Source organism: Protopterus annectens, chromosome 3.part0 (genome assembly GCF_019279795.1).
Source record: "Protopterus annectens isolate FY-2018-M chromosome 3.part0, PAN1.0, whole genome shotgun sequence".
Lineage (NCBI taxonomy): Eukaryota > Metazoa > Chordata > Ceratodontiformes > Protopteridae > Protopterus > Protopterus annectens.
In genome coordinates, this window is record NC_056731.1 from 1,411,616,564 (window position 1) to 1,411,642,665 (window position 26,102).

A 26,102-nucleotide genomic window follows, 5' to 3' on the forward strand; every position below is an offset into this window, starting at 1 on the left:
TGCTTTATACCTTCTCTTACATGGAAGACCTGTGGAGAGAATGTTTGTTAATACTACCTGACTGTTTCTACCCATATTCACATAGTCAGGGTTACATATGTAAACTCATACTCTGTGTGTGTGTGTGTGTGTGTGTGTGTGTGTGTGTGTGTGTGTGTGTGTGTGTGTTACTACCATACTCTGCCTTGATTTCTATCTGTCACCCTAGTTGTTGGTAGCAGGGACCAGTAGCTTTCACAGCATGACACTTTTGAATATTTCTTAGGGGAGACCACTTGGTGTATGTACTTATCTTGCTGTCATTTGCAGACTTGGGGTTGGTCCATGAGTGTTGGACACAGTATAACTACCACCTTCTTATAGCTACTTTATTCTTTCTCTTACCTGGAACACCTGTGGAGGGAATGTTTGTTAAAACTACCTGACTGTTTCTACACATATTCACAAAATACTAGTTGAAATTATGCATACAGCTTACTATCACTCCTGGGATTTGAACCATGGCTGTTTCTCCTAAAAATACAACAAGCTTGAGTTTCATCAGAAGGAGCTATTGAGAAACTATGGTTTCTTCCTGAAATGAATTGTATCTCATTCTCTCTTTGTTGTACTTGTACAGTCTGATCTTGTAATTACAACATTCTTATACATACATCCCTATCCATACCTTTTGACATATGTTCATAGGTAGGTACTAGGCTATTGGCCCAAGGGCCTAAGTAAGCCTAGCCAATAAGATTCCCTGGCTTACGCCACCCAAGAAAGTTATTTTTCTGTGCCCCTGTTGAGAAGAACCACAGAAGTGATCCCGGGGTGTATTTCCTATTTCCCATCCGTTCATCAAGATTTTTCTTGAAGAGTACTAATGAAGAACTTTGCTTGACATAGATGGGTAGCTTGTTCCAGAGTATAGGAAGTCTCTGGGACAGCAATCTATCCCTCCATCATGTCCTGTTTATTGTGGTGCCAAGGCTTAGGTCCCTAGAATGTGTGGCTCGGAGGGATTGAGATTACTTTAAGTGTAGCATGTCCAACAGCTCTCGGTTTGACATAGCTTTATATGTTAGACAGAGATCACCTCAGAGTAGGCGATATGCTATGAGGTAAAGCTGGAGTTTTTGAGATGGTCAAAGTAGAGCATCTGTTTGAGGCCAATAATCCTCCTTGCGAGGTACTTCTGTGGCCTTTCCAGCTGCTGCAGATGTCTTGTGAGGTACATTCCAAAAGGGGCATTGTACTCTATAATGGGTCTAATGATTGCCGAGTAGAGGGGAACAATGACCTCTTTTTTCCTGGATGAGAACTCTTTTGTGATGAGGTGTAGTAGGATTTCCTGACTACTGTGGTGATGTGATTATCAAAGGAGAGACTACTGTCCACCTGGGTCCCAAGGTATCTTATCACACATTTGGCATTGAGTAGACTGCCACCTATGTGGTAGTTCCTGGGTACAGAGTTTTTACCAAAGGGGATTATAATGCATTTTTTGGAATTGAGCTTGAGGCCATGACTCTGATACCAGGCATCTGTCTCAGTGAGGCCCTTCTGTAGGATGTCCACATCATTTGGGGACTCGACTATGGCTCCTAGTTTGTAGCCATCTGTGAACTTTGTTAGCCAGAGGTCTTGTGTGTTAGCCTGTACTTCAGAGACGTAGATAACAAGAGGAGAGGTCCCAGGATTGAACCCTGTAGTACTCCACTTGCCACTGGTTTGAAGTCAGATTTGGAGGCTGCAACTTTTAAAGTGTGGGTTCTGTCAGTGAGCCAGTTGGCAACCCATCTTGTGACATAGGGATTTTATACCTAGTTTAGTGAGTTTAGTTATAATTCCAGAATGGGGGATGGTGTTGAAAGCTTTGGTGAGGTCAAGATAGGCTGTGTGAAACACCTTACCCTCATCTACGGCTTTGGTGACTGCCTCAGAGAAGTTGATCAGGTTCAGTAGGCATGATCTGCCTTTCACAAACCCAAACTGGGTGGAGTCCAGACTTTGGAGGTTATCAATGTCTTTGTTTATGAGTTCCATGATGATAAGTTATGTGGCCTTGCAGACCAGGCTCATCAGGCTAATAGGGCGATAGTTCCTGGGATCAGTAGTAGTTCGCCCTTTGTGGAGTGGGATAACTGTTGCTGTGCGGCATTCAGTGGACACAAAGCCTGATGTGAGGCTATGATTGAACATGGTGCTTAGGTGGGGAGCCAGTTCATTCTGAAGTTCATGTAAAACGCAGCCTGGGATGTTGTCCAGTCCCGTGGATGCTGTGTGTTTGGCTTTAGATAGTGCAGCTTTTACCTGCATAGTTGTGATTACAGGGACTCTGCATTCTTCCTGTATAGATATTGCCCCTTTAGGGGGTGAGAGGTGGGTAAAGTTAGCACTGAAGCTATCTGCCAGGATGTTGGCAATATCAGTTGGTTCTGCAATTTTCATGCCGTTGTGCTGTAACTCAGAGCATATATGGGTGTTGCCACTGAGATTCTTGAAATAGCTATAGAATGCTTTGTGGTTGTCCTTAGAATCAGTTGTGATTTTTTTTTTTCGTAGCTAGCTTTGGAGGATCTTATAAGGGATCTAAGCTCCTTACTGGGGCTGACCAGGGAGCTCCTCCAGTCATGGGATTTTACTCTCTTTTGCAACAGTTTCTTCTTTCTGTTGTAGAGTTTCTTTATGGCAGGGAACCACCAGATTGCCTTCCTTTTTTTGGAGGATAGCATTTTGGTTCTGTTTGGGATAGCACATTCCATGCACTTGTATAAGTGCTTATAGAGTGCATTTGTGTAGGATTCAGCAGTTGTAACTGTATTGTCCATCTGCATGGGTGTCATGAAGTATACCACTTCTGTCTTAAGAATCATGAAGTTGACTTTGGAGAAATTTTTTACCACGGTTTCCTTAATGGGGGGGTGGTGGTGGGATGTGTAATTCTAGGGTGATTAGCTTATGGTCGGATCTGACCAACAAGAAGATAACTTCAGGTGTGGAACACCGGTCACTCATGTTGGTACTGACTAGGTCTAGGATATTGTTCCCTCTGTTGGGGGTGTAGATAAGTTGATCCAGGGCATTGGAATTTATGAATTCCAGAAAGCGTTGAGGGACGGAGTTGGTACATGAGTAGTTTTCCCAGTTAATGGTAGGTTAGTTGAAATCACCTATTATTAGGGTGTTTGGTTGAACCCTAATATTTTCAAGTATATCAAGAAAAGAGGAGTGGAAATCCTGGGGCATGGTGGGGGACCTGTTGCAAGTTACAATTTGGATTGTAGTTTTGCCCAGAGCTAGTTGCTCTTGGATAACCCCGGGTGCATTATGCTGAGCAACTAGCCTGGATTTGTGGATATACTTAATGAATATGAACACACCTCCACCTTTGATGTTCCGGTCCATGTTAGATGGCCGAAAAGTGTGGTATGAGTTATAGCCTTGTAATGCAGGCCTGCTCTCTGGAGTCTTGAACCAGATCTCAGTCACTGCACAGATATCGATGTTCTCCATTTTAAGGAGTGCCTTGAGTACATGCATTTTGAGATTTAGTCTTCTAGCATTGAGTAGCATTGCCTTCAGTTTTTGCTTGTCTGTTCCTCTTATGATGGTGAATTTGTCATTTGAACTTTGCCAAAAAAAGGCACTATAGCAGAGGCAAAAGCCTTAGCCAGTATCTGGAATCCCAGGGGTGACAGGCGCAGGACATCTCTGGCAAAGCATCGTGGTCTGTCGACCATGTTGTCCCAGGCAGACAGATACTGTATCCCCTTAGAATGACACCAGAAGCTTAGCCAATTGTTGAAGTCAATCATTTTGTCCTTGTACTGCAGTATCATTCTGGGTGATGGCAGGATGCTACTCAGGGCTAAGGTCATACCTGCCTGGGCTACAAGATTGGAGAGCTCTTCCACATCACTTTTCATGTAGTCCAGGGAGGTATGTCTCAGGTCATTCACACCAACATGGACAATGACAGAGTCATATTTGTACTTGCTGTGGAGTGACCTGAGTGTGTGGGTTGTGGCAGATCCTGACACCCGACAGGCAGCTGACAGTAACCTTCTCCTTGTTTAGCCTGGTGAATGGGACATCAGTGTGGCTGACCAAAGAGTCACCTATGACTAATGTGTTGGGTACATTGTTTTGCCTTATGGGCTGTTGTTGAGTGGCACACTGAGTCTGTGAGCTATGTGTCATTTGGGTTGTGTTGTAGGGTGGAGGTCACTTGTGTTTCTGCCTTGGAGGTCTCTGTTGCTTGAGCAGATTATTATTGAAAGCCTCCACGAATGTTTTTGTGTTTCAATGTGTGGATTTACCTTACAAAACTTATAACTGCAAAAGAAAAAAAAATGTATCTCTGATTGTCTACTGTAAGAAATGTTAATCACTAGCATGATGTCCTGTTGTGTGTATATATGCTATATCTATGTTTGTTAATCACCAGCATGTTGTCCTGATGCATATACATGCCACATGTATGCATGTTCTCCTTATTGTTACTCTCATGTAATGTATTGTAATATGGAGCTTTTCTCCCCGGGCGCCCAGTTGGACTTTCCCGGTAAACAAATGTAAAATAATATAACAAATAAATAAATAAAAATTTTGGTGATGTAGGTTTAGTGGGACTATGTGATGAGTGTGGTGTGGTGCAAGTGTTTACCTTCTCTTGACTGTCAAGTTCAGTCTTGGTTGGAGAGAGCTTTACCTCCAGTTTGACTAGATAAGTGCATCTTTCACAAGTTGTAGTGTTGGGTGGTAGGAGGAGAGGGTTGCCTGTGTACATGAGGCAATTGCTACATTACCCCAAGATGCCCAGATTCATCAGCTAGACAGGAGGGAACACTGGGAGCTGACCCTTGGACATGCCTGAATAAAAAACTATTTTCCTCTAGACAAGCGAGGAATTTGAGTACAAGGGCTGTTTTCTCTAAGCACAGTATAGAAAACAGTGGTTAACACAACATTACTATTCAGATATCAAATCATGGTGCATGACATTTTTCATATCAGTCAATCTCATGTCTTACAGAGGCACTAACTTTGTCAGATGAGACTTAATTGTTTAATGCTTTCAGAGTTATAGTTGCTATGCATAACCTGCACACATTTCAATTCATACCATACCAGAGTAAACACAACCAGTCCAGGGTTTTGAATTTTACTGATGGGCAGTTACAGTTTTATTTATATATAACCTATATGAGACTATTACTGTAATATTGTCTGGTTTATTTAATACAACCCATACCCATTTTTAATACTGCCAGGTGACAGACTACATGTTTATATTTATTTGGTATGAATACTACAAGCTAGATTTTTACTCACCAGTCTTGCAATGCAGCCTTTGCATCCTGCTGGCATGGACTTCCTGGTTCACAGCCCACTCAGCTAGAGCTGTAAAGAAGATAGAGAAACATTTATGCATACCTATCTAACACATACACAGGCTGGACTTTGGTAAACAGTTATTGATATGAATACTTACACATGCCAGGGACATCACCCCTCTGCCTTGCTTCATGGACCTACTGGTCCAAGAGCTAACTCTTCTTCTGCTTTAAGTCGGCATAGTGGTGCTGGACCTACTCACCAGTCCAAGGGATGCCAGTGGCACTGGTGAGATCACAGGTGAGACTTTCCCAGGCCTCCACTTTATATTGGGAGCCCTGGTACTGGTCATGCAGCCGTCTCACATCATGGTTTTTAACAAGGAGTCCTACCATGACCTTGGACTCCTGTATGCCCCAGAGCTCCGCCTAAAAGCGCATGCTCTCTGCAACACCTGCCATGCTGCCTACAATAGGGAGCTACAACCAGTTATGAGCTGTATTCCCACCTATGAGGTTTAAATATGGCTGATTTCCCACCCTTTGCTGTGATTGGATGGTTTTGAATATGCTGAGCTAAACTAAGCTATGGGCAAACCTGCTTAGCTAAGGTTGGCAGTGCTTAAAGGGGCAGGTTCAGCACTGCTTGATAATGGGCAAATCCACTTAGCTGGGCTACTCATTGTTTAGCATTCATATTTACACAGTGCTTACACCCGGTTGGTATAGCTGTGCAATGCTTAGCATTGCTTATGTTTTATTTCAAAGACTATCAACTGTATGGGATTAAATCATCATTCGTGACATATTATAATTTTGTTTACCTTCCCTGACATCCCCCAATGTGCTTTCATTACATTTATTCTTGTGTGACTATACTGTATGGGCACTTGTGTTTATATGGGGGTTTCACAACTTTATTACACTGACACCTCACATCTGGACCTACTACACTAATCTGGTTAACAAATATATGTTATTTACTACCTACTTATTAAAAAAGTAAATTATGTTCTGCTTTCACATGTAAAATGCTAATTTGCTTCACTGGGGATTGAACCAGGAGCAACTATCGGCAAAGCAAACACTCTAACAGCTTCACTATTTCCACATTTGTGCATTTTGGAGTATATTTGGAGTGAGAGTCATGGCTTAGTGGTAGGTCATACAGACTGGTGTTACCAAGGTCCTGGGTTCAAGACTGGCAGTGGGAATTTATTTGTGAGGCAGAGCACCTCGCTGGCCTTGTTCAAGAAAAATCTTGACCAATGGATGGGAGATCGCAGATATACCCCAGGGATTACCTCAGTGTCACTGCTCGACAGAGGCACAGCAAAATAATGGGTATAGTTCCCCATACTAAAGGAGTGGCGTAAGCCACAAAACGATGGGCTAGGCTTGTAAATGCCCTCGGGCAGATAGCCTAGTATGAACATATGAACCTATGAACCTATATACCTATTTAGCTCGTTATGATGTGTAAGCTAGGCTGAGCAGAGCTGTGCAATGTGTACACCCACTCAGCTATCCTTAAACTTTATTGCAGACTGAAAAAAAAATTTAAACTGTTGTGTTTTATTTTTGTACTGTAGGGGTATGCACATTGATTTCTGCAACATTATCTGTGGGGGCTGTGTTTTTAAAACAGTGATGACATGACAGGCTTTGCATTTGAGAGGTATGCTCCATGGACACTAACAGTGTCCGCCATACTTCTCAACTGTACAGATTGTCACAGACTGCCCAGATATTTGCCTTATATTTTTGGTCCATTTTTCATACAATTGTGGCTTTCTGGCAGATTAGTGGCAAAGCATTAGGGACTGAGTTAGAAAATAATGACTGACATTTGAATTTTACACTTCATACCCTTTGTGGACTTCATGCTAATGCAAAGCCTGTCATTCTATCGACTTTGTACATTCAGGAGAGCAATATCTCACATTTGTCCATGGCTTTGTCCAGATTACTTGTCCAGTTGACAAGTGATGGTGTCCAAGGACACTCATGCGATATTGAGATTGCCATACGGCAATTATGGAGTGCAGGGGGCATGTGTATACTGAGTGTACTGTTCTGAAACACACCCCCTGCGTTCATGTCCAGAATGGTGTCTGTTTTAGAGCACGGCAGGGTGCCTTCATGAATATGCATGGCGTGCTGCTGTGCTACATGGGAAGGGTCCCTTCCATGCAAGAATAAGTTATTCTTGCATGGAAGTTTGCTGAATCCCAGGGTATTTCTATAGGGGAGCTAATAGAAAATTGCACTAAGTAAAAAGCTAGCAATTTCAGTAGTCCAGCAGTAAGCACAACTACATAACATAAAAGCGCCCATTTAAATTAAATTACAAATTGGTTAATTTCAGTCCCACATGAATAAAAGCAGCGTAAGTCAGCATTAGACTAAGAACTGAATGCCATCTTGAAAAAAAAAAGTCCTGTCAGAAACAAAATGGCACCAAAATCATGATTTAAATAAAAATTAATTTAAAAAGTCATCAAAGCTACACAATTAATTTCTATATGTGAATCTGTGAAGAAAAAATATCAAATTTTCTTGTCAAAATATTAAAAATCAAGCCTTAATTCAATGGAAATAACTGTCACAATTTACTTTGATTATGACAGCACAGGGCAATGACAGAACTGCACTAAAATGGCCCCAGTGCAGAAACTCTATAAAACAATCAACAAAGACCACAAAAAATTGGAAAGTGTTTAAAACATCACACAAACTAGCAATCAACTTAATAAACACAGTATAAACATGTAATATAATAGATGATAAAATGCTGAAAACATATTTTTTTAAGAAACAAACAAAAAAAATTCAACAGTAAGCAGTGTTAGAAAAAAAAATACAAGAGAGAGAGAGAGAGGAATTAAAAAACCCAAAGGATTCTTATCTAAAATATGAAGATGAAGAGCAGTCTTTGCAGAGATTCTTTTCTTCAAATGGTACTAGACAAAAATGAAGGTCTTCTGTCTATAGTTGTGAGGGCTATCCTGCTTCTGGCACTTGACTGGTCCTTCTCACCCACAGACAAGCAGTGGGAGTAGTTCTGAGCTTTGACAGACTGCCAGGTAAAGGGTAGCAGGGGTCTACTACCCATATGCCAGTAAGGCAGTATGTTTGTTGTACACCTGCAAGAAAGACTCAGCCAAGCTAAAGTCTTCAACATGTAATACCTTGCTCATGGGATACATGCAAATGACCTTTTAAGAACATTCCGGTGTTTCAGTTGAACGGCTTCTGAATATCCATGGATTTTTTTTCTTTTTACTTTTTCAGTTTTTATGGGTATATATAGGCCAATGAAGCAAAACCCTTTAACTGCAGACATGCCATGTTTTCTACTTTTTATGACCTCATCAGTAGAGCATAATTGGAATGTCTGGCTATACTTTAGGAACACAGGGCATAAACCCCTAGCTGAGGCCTATAAATATTAAGGTTCCAGAAAAGTATTCCAAATAGCATCCAAGCAAATGATTAAAACATTACACAGACAAACTATTGAATGAAAACTGCAAGGAAGACTCAACCAAGCTAAAATAGCTGCACTTATGGGCATTTTAAGCAAGGCCAGGTTTCCCTTTTTGTGCTCAAACTAATCAATCCACTTTAGTTATAGAATGTTCTTTCCCATCCCATAGTCGATAATTATATATTATCCCTAGTGAGAATAACTAGTATCTTACCATAAATAATTGGAGGGGACCCATGCATGGGATAAATCATGCAGGAGCCCATTTGCCCAATAGTAGTATAGGGGCAGTCCTGGGGGTACATTTTATGTTTATCATCCACAAATCTAGCTTGCACTTGAATATTGACAAGGATGACCTTTGTTTTATGTGGATAGGGAGTCTGTTCTGTGGCAGCAGTATCCTCTGTGAGATATACCTGTCCCTCCAAACTATTCTGTTAATGTTGCAGAAGACATTTAGAACCTTTGGCAGAGTATCTCTGATACTATTTGACTTGCTGATGTGCAGTGAATCCATCAGTAATCGGTCAGAGGATATCTTGCATGCCAGGTACAGGTCACCTCTTAACAGTCTGTAGGATACCGAGTATAGCAGCAGGACTTTGAGTTTGTTCATATAGTACACGCTGTTTAGGCCTTGTATCCTTTTAGTAAGGTATCTCTGTGAGTGTTCCAGTTGTTGCATGTGTATGAATAGATAGTCACCAAAGGAGGCATTATATTAAATGACTAGCTTAATGAGGGCTGATAAAGGGGGCAATGGCATACATAGATCTAGACACAATCTCTTTGTTTATAAGCTGTGCAATATAGAAGGACTTTCTTACAACAAAAGACATGTTTGTCAAAAGTTGGGTCACTTTCCGCAAAAGTCCCCAAATTCCAAACAACTGGGTCAACTCTTAGTGGCATATTTCAATAGTGTAGTTCCCTGGAGTAGATGACTTCCAGAGAATACAATAATGCATTTTTTGGCATTTAGTTTCAGTGTAAGATTTTGGTACCATTTATTTATTTGGGACAAAGCTTCCTGCAGGATGGCTAAGTCATTTGGGGATTTAATGACTTCTGTTAGCTTGCAGATATCTGCAAACTTAGTCAGACAGAACTCTTTAGTTTTGGCTTTTACTTCAGAAAAGTAGATGCAAACTAGGAGAACTCCCAGTGCAGGACACTGAGGGACTCCACTTGTGAGGGGTCTCTTTGTGGAGGTAACTTCTCCTATTTTGTTTATCTGAGTCCTGAGTTCTGTTTATCTGTGAGCCAGCTGACAATCCATCAGGTGACATAGATGTTTATTCCCAGATTATTTAGTTTTCAAATATGCCTAAGTAGGGAATTATTTCAAAAGCTTTGTCCAAGTCTAGGTATACAGTATGTACCATTTTGCCTTCATCCATTGCTTTGGTGACCTTTTTAGAAAATCCACCAGGTTGAGTAAGCAAGACCTGCCCTTGACAAGTTTAAAGTGAGACAGATCAAGTGTTCGGAACTTCCCTATGTCCTGATTGATTAATTCCATGATAAGTCTTTCCATGGCTTTTCATATGATGCTGGGTAGACTTAGGGGTCTTTAATTGTCTGGGTATCTGGAAGGTCATTTATTTTAATACAAATAGCAGAGCTTTGGGGAATAGTCCCTTCTTCATTGCATATAAAACACAGCTCACTTACCAAGTTTTTAGAAACAGCACATGATCCCATCATCCAATAAGGGCTCAGCTTGTTATAAAGAGAACTTAAAGTTTAAAGGCACAGCAACACATATAAAAAGTACATTCAAAAGCAACTTAAAAAGTACAACAGATACAGGCAGTCAGTAGCAACAATCAGGGGCGTAACTACAAGAGGCGAAGTGAGGCAATTGCCTCAGGGCTCCAAGCAGCAGGGGGCGCTTTGGGCCGACAGATGTTGTCACGGATTGTACTTTGCTTATTTAGTAAATGTCCATCGTTCGGTGGTAAGAATCCCAGTCTGCAGCCCTCCCACCTAGAAAAAAAACAAGAAAAGAAACTGTGAAATTTCATTCAGACTGCCTTTATCGGCAGTCCAAAGGGTACCCAGCGACCTGTGCTGTAGGATACCCAGACATCTGTGCGGTCAACAACTGCACAGAACAGAGGAGCTCCAAACTGCTTCCCTTGCAGTCAGGGCCAATGAGGAGTGAGCTGAGAGCTCTCTCAGCTCTCGCGGAATTTGGTAGAGCGATCGGGTTTCAGACATGGTCGGACGGTCGCTGGCTTAGTTTCTTTTGGCTGGATTATGAGGTTTAGAGGGAACTCATGCTCTGCAGAGTGATATCCCTCTTGCATTTGGTTTATTTACACACAAGGGGAAACAAATGTAGGCACGAGACGGTTACTGCTACAGTTAACAAAAGTTGAAACCGAGATCTCTGGATGACTGAGAGAAAACATTACATCAGTGGCCAGCAGTTGTATCCAGTTCCAGAAGGTGTTAAACCCAACCAAGGTAATTCTGTTACTGTTGTTGACTGAATGATGTCTCTTTTTATCAAATGTGATTTGACTGATTTAAAAAAGCAAAACGGGAACAGTTCTGTTAAGTGCTAGCTGATGAAGGAAGATTATTATTACCAATGTTTTGTAATCTGTCATAAGCATACCTTACAAACACTGAAATATAATTCAATGAAATGGAACAGCTATTCAAAACAAGAGAAGAGCTTCAAGACAGGAATTAATTTGACTAAGCAAGTAAGTTAACAATAGATGTGCTGTAAATATAACAGAAGCATAAGTAATTTACTGAGCTTAAAGCTTTTCAGTGACAGAATCTGCTCATACTGGTGTGTGATAGGCAACCACACTCCTCAAAGCCAAGCAGCACCAGAGTTTGTAGCTGCAAGTTAGCATAATAGTCTCACTGCCATAGTGAGTCACTCAACAATGACAAGGAGTACACATGTACTCCTCTCAGGATGGTCTAGAATATTTTTAAATGTTTTTAATTGGTCCCCGCTTCTGGTGAATTTCCACTTTGTACCATTCAATATGTAGTTATGTATTATTTGCACATAGTTATCGTTTAATACATTTATTACATTTTATGCTTTATGGCTGTCAACTCAGCATTGTATAATGGCATTCCGGATGTGGTATTTTATTATTGTCACAGAGTCATTGTTTTGTGTAGTTGCCAAGTTTGTGTGTGAGAGTTATTGTATTCCTTGTGCTGAACTGAGTGCACCTAGCCATCTGGAAGGCACCACTGGGTATTTTGTTTAGTTTTACTGCATTATATATATATATATATATATATATATATATATATATATATATATATATATATATCTATGGATTCACTTTATAACCTCGAAATGCTGAAATATCGAATTTCAGTATCTCGAGACTATAAAACCGAATCCACAAAACACTGACAAACAAAAAACGCGAAACCACATAACCGAAAACACTGCACACACTACACTAAACATACAACACAACAACCACATCACAACATAAACAAAAACAACACACATACACAACTCACACACACATAGGGCAAGCCCCTGCACCCCATATGGGGGCTGCCCCACACCCCTACTTATATATACTAACTCCGAGATCGCACAAACACAACACAAAAGCTCACTCACACACACACATTCTCCAATCCTCACACACACTCTAACTCCCACTCAAAACCCTTACAAAACACTCACTTACCTGACATAACACCTACATCCAAACACGCACCACCAACAAAACACAAACCCGACATTACATAACATATTTTCGACATACGCCAAATTCACATATGAACATTCGCTATTTTTAACATTCGACTTTATAGCTTCGAGATACTGGTCCAGGATTGTTTGTTTTAGAATCCAACCATTCTGTATTATGACTTGGTGCATATATATAAAACTATATGATGAAGTCTCAGAATTCACTTATTTATTAATTAATTACTTAATTAATTACATTTGTTAACTGGGAAAGTCTGATGGGGCTAGGAGCCCGTTTTTAGTGGAGAAAAGCTCCAAAAGACAGTACAATTATATTGTTTTGAATATGAACAGCAGTATTCAGTCTACAGTATTGATTATGAACATTAAAAAAACACTCAATATAGTACAGAATTTAGGATAGGATAAAAATATAGTATATACAAATTTCATATTGCATGTATAACATCACATTCACAAAGTAGTTTTATAATTAGACAAACCCAAATAGATGTATAGAATTGTCATACCCATATAGACCAAAATATAATAAATTTAAAAGCAAGCCACCCTGGTGGTCCACCAATTAAAATTAAATCTTCAGTAAAAGAAAAACATGTTGACCTTAAGTTGCTTCGGTTATTTCATACAATATTAAGATATAAAACAAGTCTTTAATGCAACTATTAGTAGGAAGTTATAAAGCATTTTTTGTGCTACTATATGTGATTTCTTTGGCTTCGGTCATCTCGATGGCTTGGGTCCCTAGGAAAAGTTTGCCTCAGGGCGCTTCTAACGTAGTTACACCACTGGCAACAATCACTTCAGTTTCATTTGCTTTTGTTTTAATACAGGTTTTAAACTAACGGAAGCATTTAATCCTGGTGCACAGTCAGTCTGCAGTTTTAAAATCCACCTCTTATGTTAAAAATATCTTTTGTATTACTCTAACTTGAAATGCATGGTCTATACCATTGTCATGAATATGCTTAGCCAAGGAATTAGTAAGTATATTCCTTCTAATTTCTGAAAGATGTTCAGAAATTCTTTCCTTAAAATTTCTATTAAATTTACCTTTATAGAAACTAGTGCATGTCAGGCATACAGCTAAATAATCCACATTTTCTGTGTTACAAGTAGCAAAGCAATCAAATTCATAAATATGCTTTGTTCATGGATACTCAAAAGTAACATAAGGATCAATGGGTTAAAAAAACAAAATTATAGCATGCAACAGTACTTTTTCTTTTAATTCTAGTGAATTGATCCTTCTTTTCACGCATTTCCTTATAGTATATTTTCTGTTTCAGGTTAGGGCATTTCTTAAAAGTAAAACTAGGAGATGCACCTATTATTTTACCCAGTTCTGGCATAGCAGTTAGTATGTCCCAATTTCTCCATATAATATAAGTAGCACCCCTAGTATTAACACTATATTTCACGAGGTACCTAAACATAGTTTTATTGTTACGATTTTAGTTAGTCTGTGGATATTCTGACAAAAAATATGGTTTCATTCTACCATCACTTTCATAAGTTATATAGTTAGATGCTTCATTCAAAAGACTTTCATCATAGCCTTTCATATGAAATTCTTGTCTTAACATATCCAACTGCTGGTTACATAATGTTGTATCTGTAGTTAGTCTGCTCACTCTCATATATCGGCTTTTAACTCTCCCTGCAATGAGATCATATGCTGTATTTAAAAACTCTGTATTTGAACTGTGGTTTATATGCATTGAAGAAGGGACTATTCCTGAAAGCTTTGCTATTTGTATTTGGATTAAAGTAAGTGAGTTTTTTTATTCTTGGTGTTGAGATTTGTTTTTTATTGTTTTTACTATTTGTTGTATTTAACCCATTGATCTCAAATATCTCGCAAAGTAAGTGCAGCAGCTGAAGAGACCACAGAGGTTCCTCACCAGGAGAATCCAAAGTCTCAAACATCTACCATACACAGATGAGCTAAAAGTCTTGTCCCTTTACTCAGTTTCATACAGACTCCTCAGAGATTACCTCTGTCTGGCATACAAAGCAATCTCAGACCCCGCCTTGATGGGAATGCTGCATATCCGCAAGTGAAGCTCCACTCGAGTAACTCACACGCTCAACCTCAACCTGATCTGTAGTATCAAAAGGACCTGTTGGTGGAACAGATTTGTATCCCAGAGAGTCCTCCATCTGTGGAATAGACTCCCTCTCCATGTCAAGCAGAGTACCTCATTACCCCTTCTTAAGTGCAACCTGGATAACTGGATGGGAAACAGAAAATACACCTCTGGGATTCTATCTGTGTCCCTTCTGGACAGGGGCATCAGGTGCTGACTTGTCTAAATATAAGGGCCTCAGGGCAATTAGCCTAGTAACTTCCTATGATCCTATAATACTCAGTTGCACTCCTTGAAGTTGACTCTCTGGAAGATAATCCCTTATGCAAGGGAAGGATTAACGTTGTTATTCATTCGCTTGGTAGAAAAACTGTATGGAGGCTGAGATTGAACAATGTTTTTAGGGTTGTGGCTAAATCATGTTTTATACTGTTTAAGATGCATCCAGGGATATTGTTAGGACCCATTGATGTAGTATTTTTAGTTTTTAATAGCATTTTAAGGACTTGGTCTTATGTGATACCTGAAGATCAGCCAGTTTAAGGTATATCTTGAGGGATAGATGGACATTAAATCTTGTTCAAGAGTTTCCATGAATCAGGCTGTGATAGAAAGGGAAAAAACATTCCATTTGTTTGATGAAATGTAACTCAAATGGGAATATATCTTTATCAATATCTATATCTATCTATCTATATAACCACACACACACATATATATATATATATATATATGTATATATATATATATATATATATATATATATATATATGTATACTGTGTGTGTATGTATATATATATATCTAGAGAGAGAGAGAGAGAAGAAGCAAAGGAACATTATACAACGACCCCCCATTAATATTCAAAAAACATGCACACTGAATGGTCAGCGTGCACATTGTAAATTAGAGTTATAGTAATGGAAAAAGGTCCAATTGCCCAGACTTTTTCCATTACTATAATTCTTTTTTTTTTTTTTACAGCAACGGAGAATGCAAGATCTCCATTGCTTTACACTGCCTCCCTATATTAACTGAGTTTAACATAGCGAGACAGCATTAAAAAAAGCAACGGAGATTCTCTGTTGATTTTTTTAATGCTGTCTCGCTATGTTAAACTCGTTTAACAGAGCGAGACAGTTTGTAAAAAGCAATGGAGATCTTGCTTTCTCCGTTGCTTTTTGCAAACTGTTTCACTATGTTAAATGGGTTTAACATAGTGAGACAGCTTTAAAAAAAGTAATGGCTCCATTGCTTTTTTTAAAGCTGTCTCACTATGTTAAACCCATTTAACATAGCAAAACAGTTTGTAAAAAGCAATGGAGATCTTGCTTTCTCCGTTGCTTTTGCCCACAGCTCTGATGCACTGCGTAGGCATACGCATGCGCAGTACATTAGAACTGCTGCAGAATACCAGACAGCTGCGGAAGGGCAGCAAGGAGGCATTATACAATGCCATTATTTAAGAAAATTAATTATTTTTTTTCTTAAATAATGTCATTGTATAATAGCAATAACGCACGCCTGGGTGTGGGTAATACTGGATTTACCCACGGTTGGCTTTGTTTGGTCACTTGGGCTTCGCCCTCATGACCAAACCACACCAACTGTGGGTAAATCCAGCATTACCCACACCCAGGCATGGGTTTTTGCTATATTGTATACCAGCAGCAGGAAGCTGTGATGAGACCAGCACTAGCAGTAGCCAGGCAGTAGTCAATCAGGTGAATCCCATCTTTTCATCATTGTTGACAAAGCAAATTCTTTCTTTTCAATAAGAACTGTTTGTTTAGCTGCTGTCTAACCTATATTCAGACTATCTCCCTAAATACTTCATCCATAAATCATCAGGAGCAACTTAGTTTCTCCTCAAGTGTTTGGCATCGTCTTAGATATTTATTTATTTATTTATTTTGCTTATTTGTTGACAGTTGATTATCAGGAAAGTCTGACTGGCTAGGAGCCTATTTTCAGCAGTTGCCCAGAAAGAAACACTTCAAAGTATAGTATAGTATAGTACAGTATCGTATACTATAGTATAATATAGTATAGCATAGATGCAAACACCTTGAAATGACATTTTTCCTGAAAAGTACCCTTGAAAAATTCACCAATGTCTTCTTGCACACAAGGCAACTAGTTCACAGTAACAATCACTGCCTACAGAGTTATAAACCAGATACTCATTTCATTATTTTATATTCTCACCGCAACTGTCAAATCAATAAAAAGGCCTGTTCCCATGGATATGAATTTTCCGACTATCTTCATTACCAGCTTGGTAGATATAGGCATCCTGAAGTAATGTAGAAATTACCTCATGTTTGCTGACAGCCAACTAATTCTCAAACAAACTGATAAGGTATATCAGAGATGTATTTGCACAAGGTTACTGGAGGCAAAGCTCTCACATATAAACACTCCTAATGTCAATCGGGTTGTCAGTGGTACATGTCCTGCACCCATCACATAGTACAAAGCAGACAAATAGACCAAGATATACTGAGGCACTTAAATGTAAGCTTCCTAAACCTCAAAGAGATCCTAGATGAAGTACTCATAACAAATATCCCCAGCAGCTCTGAAAGCACTCTTTCAAAACAACATCTATCACACGCAGTTCAAAGCAGACACATAGACCCACTTAAATGCAACCTTCCCAAACCCCAAATACCACATAGATGAATTACACATAACAAACACCCTCAGCAGCTTTGAAAGCACTCTTTCAAAACAATACCCACATCAACACATATAGCCAAAACTCATGGCGCCTCTACTTCCAAGCCCATAATGGAAGTCACCACAAAATTCAACATTCTGGTCATTGGAGGTTCCATTGTGAAACATACTGAAGTCTCTCTCACCATATGAGTAAGGAAAAATTCATGATCATTTGCTTATCAGGGCCAGGATCCACTACATTGAGCTTCACTAGACCACAAGTACCAGTATGACTCAGTCATAGTCCATGTGGAAGTAAATGACCTGAGACACACCTCCCTAGACTACATGAAGAGAGACATCATGGTGGTATGAGCCTAACAATGAGCAGCAATTTATCTTCTCCAAGCATGACTCCACAATGTAAGTAGAAGATTACTGACTTTAATAATTGGCTTAGTTTCTGGTGTCATTCTAAGGGGACACAGTATTTGTCAGCTTGGAAAGAGATGGTCAACAGACCACACTGCTTTGCCAGGAATGATAAGCATCTCTCCCCTCTAAGCTTTTGAATATTAGCTAAAACATTGTCTTCTCCCATAGTGCCTTTTTTTAGGCAATGCAAAACTGAAAGTACTTCTGACACAGCAAATAAAAACCAAGAAAATCTAAGGTGTCACTGCTCAATGGTAGGAGTCTAAACAAGAAACTCCACTTTTTGCAAACTCTTCTCACCCTAGAAAATGCTCATATCTGTGCAGGCATTGAGGCATGGTTTAAGCTGCAGAGAACACACCAGCAGTGCAAGACTATAATGCCGTCCATACATTTAGACCAGCTACTACACAGACAGAGACTAAACATGGAGTTCTCTTGATTTACATCAAAAATAAATATATCTCAAGGCTGGTGAAACAGGACAATGCACTTGAGCTTCTCCATATTAAAATCACCGTAGGCAAAATTCCATACTATTTCCTTGCAAGCTGTTGGTCCCTCTCTATGACCGAGAAAACCCATAACATGTATTTAAACTTATTGGAAAATCACACCATCCAACTCAATACCATATTCAACAGCAACTTTAATTTCCCCATTACTAACTGGAAATCATAAACAGCACCAAAGTTTCATGCACAGAGATTCCTGGATGTTGTAAACAGAAACTCCCTGGAGAGGATTGTCAATATCCTGATCAGGGGTGCAAACAAACTGGATCTGATCCTCGCTAATATGGGAGAGTGCTACTCATCCACCATCTCTGGTAAGGTCAGACCACAAAATGGTCTCCTTTGTAGTAAAAATAAAGCCTGGAACCCCAGACAGCCCTGGAATGTTCAGGAACTATTCTAAGGCTAACTTCCTACTAAAAAGTGATACCATGGCAAAAGTTGGTAAACCCTGAGAACACTGTAACCTGCACTGTTCACAAAAACTTTATACAAGCAAGTATATAGCTACAGAGTGGGAGCTATACCCATCAGGAAAAAGTGCAAAACTAACTCAAAACACAGGCTACCCTGGTGTATAAGGGAAGGAATAAAAAAATGTCAAAAGTTAGGAGATTTAGTACCTATCAGGATCAAAGCTCTCTTATCAAACTAAAGAAATGACTCAGAGGACAAATAAAGTCTACAAAAATCAAACTTGAGGTACATTTTTCCTCCCAGACCAAGTGCAATTGCAAGGCATTTTTTGCCATCAACCTCAAGTGCAATACACTAGTGTTTGTGGAGCTCATTGTTAATGGAGCCACCCACACTGAGCCAGAAGATGTAGTAAACCTACTGGTAGATACATTCAGTTCAAATTCAATATATATTTATATCTATAGATAGATAGATAGATAGATTGATAGAGATATACAGATCCCTATCAGATGATAGAAACTTCATTTGACTGAATCCTATTTGACTGAGACCATAAGACTGAATTTTCAAAATACTGAAAAAACACTTGACTGAAACCCATAATACTGAAATCTTATAATGCTAAATTTCAACATACTGAATTGTAAAGTGGATGATATACTACATATAATACTAACTCTAGGATCGCACTACAGCGGGGAAAAGGTATATGCGATCCTGGAGTTAGTATATACACTTTGGGGGGTGTAGCAGCATATCCCCCCACCTGTTCTGGTTTTATATTGTCCACTCTACAATTCAATATCTTGAAATTTAGCATTGTAAGATTTTAGTATTATGGGTTTCAGTCAAGTGATTTTTCAGTATTTTGAAATTTCAGTCTTATGGTCTCAGTTAAATAAGTTTCAGTCATATGAAGTTTCTATCACTGAATAGGGATCCAGATATACACACACACACACACACACACACACACACACACACACACACACACACACACACACACACACACGTGCGTGCGCGTCACTAGCATGCACATAATCATGCACACTCACACACACAAACATACATACACCTTTTAAACTGTCATCTAATCACTTAAATGTAGCCACATTATATAGCTAAATGGCTATATTATCAAATGTTTTAGTTTATTAAATGACTTACAACAGTTGTAATATTTTCATATCATTGGATGTCCTGCCTATATATGCTAACCTGACATTCACATATTTAATAACACTTTTTTATGTAAATATTTAACGTTCAAATATGGCATCAGTAAGAAACTGCTATTTCTGAAGAAAGGACTACATGGAACTGTGCCGGCATACCTGAAGCAATGTTTTGAATAAATATTATGCCTATTGAACATTTCATTGATTTTACTGTCACAGAGATTAATTTGTTTATATACACTTGCAGTAATAAAGTGAACTGCAGCACACAAATGAAGTAGATTATAGAATCTAAAATTTCATATTTATAAGTGAGTAGCAATGGCCAAAAAAATCCAATAGTTAGTATGAGAAAAGCAAATAAAAAGACATTTAAGTAGAACATAATTCACATGAAAATACATCACATCTTTATAGGTCTAATAAATTCAGGTTTCAGGAAAATTTACTTTCCATAATGCAAGTGAACAGATGACTAATACAAGACTTTTCTGAATTTTATTATTTACAAAATATGTATGTACAGTCATTTATACTTAATGTCGGATATATTACTTAAATAATGGAAAAATATTAGAAAAACAATACTGTGCAATCACTGTAGTCATAAAGCTGTTCTAAGAAAAAGTATAACTTTCAATATACGCTGTGCACATGCCTGAAAATGCCCTGTGCTATGAATTTATTTGTTTTGATGGTAGATACAGCTAATTCAACAAGCCTAGCTTCTCTGAGTATTGGAAAACAGTGCAGGTAATCACAATGGTGTGATCATATATGAGTGTTTCTGATAACTATGTATGCATATATGTGGCAGCAATGTTTAGCTAAGGAAATCATCACGTGAAAACATTCCAGATCAGTTTAGCTCAGTGCATATAGTTTCAAAAGAACAGAGGTCACAGAAGTAAAATTTCTTCTTTGACTACATATCATGATACCAGAAACATAGCAAATGTCCTATCAGATAAATTTAACTTAAAATGTCCATGATCTTATACTCCAACACTCCCTTCCTTGAATGTTAAATGTGTTTCATCCTACGAAAAATATAAGCCAGATCCTACAAGCTATTGCATGAATCATAACTACCACCTCCATGGCCTAAACCATGTATCAGGCCACCTTGGGGTTATCATAAAATACATTATTGCTGAATCCTTCCTTAAGTTTTTATTATCAGCTTCTCTGAAGGGTTTGTGCATGAGATCTGTGTAACAAGAATTGTGGTGCCTTTGCATAAAACAAATCTAACTGATGCTGGAAATCATCAAACCAGTAGTCTCAAAAACATTATCTTTGAAATTCTGAAGTTGATGTTAGTCAAACTCATCAACAAGACTTCACATCAGTTGCCCTGCTCGACAGGGGACCAGGAAAGTAAATATACTGGGAAGAAATAGCCAGGGAATTGTAATGGTTAGGCTTGTATAGACCCTAAGGCCAATAGCCTAGTACCAACCTATGAACCTATGGTGTTAGACTTAATGCAAAAAAGTACTGTAGCTACATTTGGGAAATACGTCTTCACCTCATATTATTACTTAAATGGGACTTCACTTAACATTACTACAGTCATTAGAGATCAAGGCAGTTTATTCAAGAATGAACAGGCCTTTCATTATCAAGTATCAGCTACAGTGACAATTTTTATCGCCTTGCTAATTATCCTCACAATTGGAAGAGGTCTTACTCCCCACATATTCCACCCTTAGTTGGCTGATCATTAAATATAATGTTCCAATTGGTGTTAATATTACCCAATATATATCCCAGCTTGAAAGAACAAAGCATTTCCTAACCAAGAGGATCCTAAAGAGTTAGGCTGCTTTAGCTATCTGGATAGCTTAAACCTTTTTTTTTTTTTGCTTTTTATATCTCACAAAGACCCCTACATTGATATCTCTATTTTACCATTTTTGGGTATGAAACATTTTACTAGAACTTCTTCACATCGGAAATACTGGTGATATTAGGAGCACTCCTTTCAAAACTGTCAATAACTGTCAACTTACATCATAATATAAACAGAACTTCATGGAGGGAATAGTTTCATTACCTATATGACTGAGTACCTGTAGAACTATCTTCCCTTAAATATTATATGATGCAAATATGTTAGCCTCCTTCAGTTAAAGTCTTAATAATAAGTTGGTTGCACAAAACTTTCCACAGGTATTTGTACTGTGACCCTTATCAAGAAGGAAGGAAGGCAGGTAAACCTGCCAGTTATACTTCCTAGGGGCATGGATAGGTTATATATGGTTGATCAAACCACATGCATAGTACTATCGTATGAACATATGAATGTATGTACCTATGACTTTTTGGAAAGCATAGCAGAATAGCTATAATCTGCATGAAGGAAATAAACTAAGACATTTGCAAGTCACTGAGTTAATCAAGTTGTGGTAAATAGCAGTGACATGGCCACTTGATTACAAAATTATCAGACTAACAACAGATTACCTTTTTTTTTGTAGATCAGCAGCTACATTTTCTTCATGTTATCCAGCAGTTATGAAAGTCAGGCTAATGTAAAATGCATAGATGAACAAACACATAAATAAATAGTATTGATTACAAAAGGCAATTTTTAGTTAACATTTATCATGCTGTATAAAATATACCCATGAAATCTATAATAAATGCTATATAATATAAAATAAATAAACTCACAGTTAGCCTTTGATAACGTGATACAACCCAGTCAATAAACTGAATGCTGAAGATATGCAATGTAGTTATATGTCTAAAGTAGTGACTAACCAGAAAAAAAAATTATAGTTTAGAATTCTCTAGAAACGTTTATCTCCCATTTCCCATCTCCCATTTCCATATAAAGGCAAACTTGGGTGTTCAACTACATATAACAATGTGTTTCTTGGTTCATATGGTAGTAAATCTCCAAAACCTTGCACCAAACATGAACTAGTCCAACCAGTGCAAGCTGATTACCTATAAATTTTGAACATATATTTTACTATATTGACACACCTTGGTTAAACTCAACACTAGTTGGTATTTTACCATAGTATAAATAATAATAATAATAATTTTATTGTACACCAAAAATGTTTTTCTCAATTAAACCTTTATCGTACAAATACTTAAATTTAAATTGCAAGTTCAACATTCAAACACCATTGCATTTGAAAAGTTTAATTTCTCATGGGCTGAGGTGTTTTCTTTTTAATAATTTCATATTAATAGTAAATGTTACTGGTTGGAATTTCAATTGGAAAAAATGGGTATTATTATGAATATGGGCTGACCAATGGGATGGATCTAAAATATTATTGTTAAACACATCATGGTACCATGACAACTTGGTTATATTGTTTATAGGGCATAGCAAGAAACTAACAACTTAGCTTGTCTAATAAGCCTATTTTTGTCTTCTTATCACACAGAAAAGAATGTAGTGACTGGCCAAGGTGATTAAGACAAAATGTATTTATTGCATAACTAGATATAGTAATACTATGACAAATGAAATAAACACAAAAAATAAATGTGTCATAAGTAATAATTATTAAAACAATATAATGCAGTGATCACTCCTCTGAATATTAAAATTATACAGTCCAGTTAAAGAAAATATGACAAATATGACCCAGACATCTGTATTGGAAATGCAAGACATATAGTATTATTATGTATTGAGTCCCAACACTTCAAAATTTAGACAGTAAACTTTTTTGGGCCAGATTACAAAATATTTGCTTTCAGTGCAAGTCTGTCCTGATTCCAAAAGACTTGCTATCAGTGGCATACTTTGGTGTAAGGCCTATCTATAAACAGGCTTACTATGGGGACCAGATTCTAAAACACCTGCTCATTACCTGATCTCAGTGTAAGTGGCTATGCTGAGAGCAAGTCTTTTGGAATTGGGGTCCATGTCTCACAAAAAGAATAAGCATTTTAAAAAGAGTTTATGCCCCTTGAACTACCAAATGGGGTATTGAATCCCCACACTTTTCACACTATTAATCTCAATTTAATAACATTTTAAATATATGCCTGGACGGACCTTGCCTCAATACTCTGAAAGATTCTAAAATACTAAAACAGCATATATTATGTAAAGTAAAGTGTGCCAAATAAACTGCTTAAAATAATGGCATAAGTCCATTACTTATAAAATAGTTATTGGTTATATCTTGCAAAATTGTTTAAAACAAGTTATAAAAGATGTATAGACCTGTCTATAATTAAAGTGACAACAACATTACAATTTCTAGAGCAATATGGTTTTAATATATCATTTAATATTTTAATTAACATTTTCTAAGAATAAATATTCATAATAATGCTAGGTTATATATTTCCACAATGCTAGATATGGCACATCTAATAATTTAATATTATTTGTGTCAAATAGCTGAACAATGTGCTCTGTCTCAAAAGCTTACTATTACTTCAGTGAATATTCATCTGTAGAGTCATCTACTATTTGTTGTGTACTGATGATATATTTTGCTTAATGTATACTTTCCCTTGGTGCTATAGACATTTCCGGCTCTTGTAACTTGTTAAATGTAACAGAGTTAGCTACTGAATTTTCATCACACTTAAAGGAACAGCACTAAAAGAAAATACATTTTATAATGATTCAAGCACACCTTACTGTTAATCACATTCTTATATTATGTTCTGATTAGTTACTTATTTAGATTTTTTCTAACTGCAATTTTTTCCCAATTAATCAAAATGGTTTTATTTGCTAATATTTTCCTATGCAGTAAAAGAGCTCTAATAATTTACATAAAAAGTATTTCATTTAGCAGTACCTTCCTCTTTTAATCTGAAGATCAGGATACTGAAAAACAAGATTTATCTTATACTGCATCTATACCTAAGGAATCTGATGTTTTTGATAATGCATTGTGAATTCACCTCTGCAGATATCTTTGATAACTGCTGTCTTAGGCGTGATCACTTTAAAAGTAATTGTCTAAAGGCTTGATAAACTCTAAGCTACATTAGACATAACATTTTGGTAGGTTTGTTGCTTAGTGTGCTGGTACATTATTCAACTTACCCTCAGTTTGTGTCTCTATGTTTTCACTGCAGTGGAGTTTAAACCTAAAAAAATATTATTAATATAAAATCACATATTGTATTGTCTTCTGCTATTGATGCACCTGTACCTTTCAAGTTTTGAGGTGTTTTTATATGATTAGAGTAATTAATTCTTGTAAATGTATTACAAATAGAAAATTATCTGAGTCATATATTACTGAGCTTCCTATTTTTTTTCATTAGCATATATGAGCTTAAACAACACATTATAAATGATTTATTTCATATTTTCATTTTACATTAAACCCCACAAACCACTAAATTATTGTGTTCATCAAATGTAACCTAAGTGCAGATATATTTCTTGGTTAATGATTTTAAAGATAAAAGCACTGCCTCATCTTGCTAACTGAACTTTTGAATATCTTCCTCAGTTGCATTATTTTGTGAATTCCTTTTAAAGTGAGTGATATGTGAGCCTTTAGCTACCTACATACTGGGATAGTAACATACTAATAAGAATTAGAAGTGAAACTATAAGGTCCTTAAATTGAGATTCACTGAAAAAAGCAACTATTCTTACTCTATTTATATGTTATTGTAGCAATATTAATACCACATATTCAAAGATATTATTATTTTAAGCATACTTTTAACTTGTCAATGTAACAAAATCTCTTCTGCATATAATATGACAGATTGCATAAGTAAGATTCTAAAAGCTTTGTTTTCAAAAAATATACATCAACATTCTAGTTTAGCATATCTCCTGTCTGTCACATTAGTTTGATAGTGGTTTAACATTTTATTTTATGTCTTGTGGTCAAATAATAATGTTAATGGGTTTTATAGTACATTAATGAACTAAAAGTGGTGACTACAATCACAAGAAAAACAAACATGGAAATTTTAGGATGGACCAATGGCATTTTACTCCCAATGGTTGTACTTCAAATGTTATTTGAAATTGGATAACACAATGCTATCCTGCATATTTTCCTTACATGACAAAGCAGTCCAAACATAAAGCTGATTGTTAAACATCCCAGTGCTAATCATTCCTTATTGTCTTCTTTTGTCAGAATATTTCTTAATATCAAAAATAGTAGAAACCTGGTTAAGACAGTGTATATTCTTTTGGTTCCGTGAGATGGTAATAACTGAATGTAGCAAGCTGTCTAACTATGATAGCATCTTCACATATGGTAATTCCTGAATCTGGTCCTGAACTAAAAGTAAACTGATCA